The sequence below is a fragment of the Propithecus coquereli genome, unplaced genomic scaffold (genome assembly GCF_000956105.1).
Source record: "Propithecus coquereli isolate 6110/MARCELLA unplaced genomic scaffold, Pcoq_1.0 Scaffold123, whole genome shotgun sequence".
Taxonomy (NCBI): domain Eukaryota; kingdom Metazoa; phylum Chordata; class Mammalia; order Primates; family Indriidae; genus Propithecus; species Propithecus coquereli.
The window spans coordinates 4,887,712-4,889,571 of NW_012136414.1; positions in this window are offsets into that span (position 1 = coordinate 4,887,712).

Sequence of the window (1,860 nt, forward strand, 5' to 3'; positions counted from 1 at the left end):
AAGTATTTAGCCATGTAATAGGAAAAATAGAGACATTTATTGAAGATGATACAAGATACAAGAAACATTGTACATAGGACAATGACGCCTCAGTTTCCTTCAAAGTAGGCACCTTGGGACCTCACACAGTTCTCCCAGTGTCTCTTAACATAACCCGTACACATTCAACATTCTCAGGTGTTCTGCTTGTTGCAGGCCTTCCAGAAAGTGGATCACTTTCGACAGATTCTCGACCATCTTTGAAGCAATTGTGGCACATTTTTATTTGCACTGCACTCATGGCATTGTCCCTGAAAGCCTCCTGAATCATCCGAATAGTTTCCACGGAGGAATGTTGAAACTTAATGCAAAATTTGATGCAGAGTCATTGTTCTATTCTCTCAGTCATTTTAAATATCATGGTCACACAGTACACATGGTCACTCAGTGGTGTCCAGTGCCCTACTGACTTGTACGGTGACATCATCATTGTTCACGCATGTGCATTCCAGTCCACTCGTCTTGGCTGCCAGGTTACATTGATGTCCCATTAACTGTTCTTGTTATACTAACAATGGCTGGATACTTTCTGGACAGACCTCGTAGTTTAGATAGAATCTGATGCAATAAGCCCAGGTTTGTGACTATAGTCCTTCTGTTATATCATTTTAATGCAGTGGGAGGCTCAGCACCTCTTGGTTCCTTATAAAGGTAGGCCAATGGTATTTGTGTGAACCATATCATTTTGTCAATATAATCAACTCTAGGGTGTACTGCCATGACTTCTGTCAAATCTTGGTTGAAGATGATGGAGATCATGAATTTTCAAATGCTCTGTTCTCTCTTTGCTTGCTTCCTAGAACTTTCAGAGGAGCAGTAGCTTTGGTTAATGGCCTGGGTTGGAGCAGGAAAACCTCAAACAGCTGGTCTTGTCCAGACCACAGTTTATGGAGCTGAGCCTGAGCCAAAAGACAAAATCCACGCTGGAAACTAGCAAGGCTGTCCAGTGGCATTTTCATCCAAAGTCAATACTCGGAAGGGGAAATCCAAGTATGAAGCCATAGGACAAAGATAAGGAAAAAGAAGTTTACTCATTCAATGAGTATTTATTGCAGCCTTATGTGCTTGGTATGCTAGCACATAAACCTGACAAAGTTCACTCTCTCACAGAGGATACGGCAGACCTGAAGCAGTCTCTGAGCTGGAGAGCATACCCCCAGCTGCTTTGCACAGGACATTTGAAGCTCTGGGCAGAGAAATTTGGGATTACAAAGTTTCATTGATGGAGTCCATCCAATCGTCTTAACATGACTTACAACATGTTTCTTGATCTAGCTCTCATTTAACACTGTAGCCTCACAATTTCCATGCCTGTTTTCAAAATGAACATTCTAGCCATAATGAACCAGTCACTCTCCTATGACTATACCATACTTTCTCTGGATTCTGGAATTGTGAACCTGCTCTGCCCTCTGTCTGAATAATTTTATGCTCTCCCCTTCCTCCATCATGGATACTTATTTCCTCGATAAATCCCATTTATTCATTCTTTCTAATTAATATGCCACTTCCCTTGGGAAATTGTTCCCAATTCCAGGCCTAGGCAATGTGTCTATTCCAAGTGCTTTCATAGCACCCTGTACTTAACGCTGTTACACAAAACACACTGAATTTTAATTTTCTGCTTACTTTCTGTGTTGTCCACAACACCATAACTCATTAGGGCGGGGAATTATTAGTATTACTATTATTTCTCCAGACCCTAACACAGTGACTGGTACATGGCAGGCACTCTAACATATTTGTAAAACATGTGAAGTGATTGACTATCTCTGGGAGAAATAACCTTCAGTGAACCAAATGGAGGGCAGAGAAATGTAT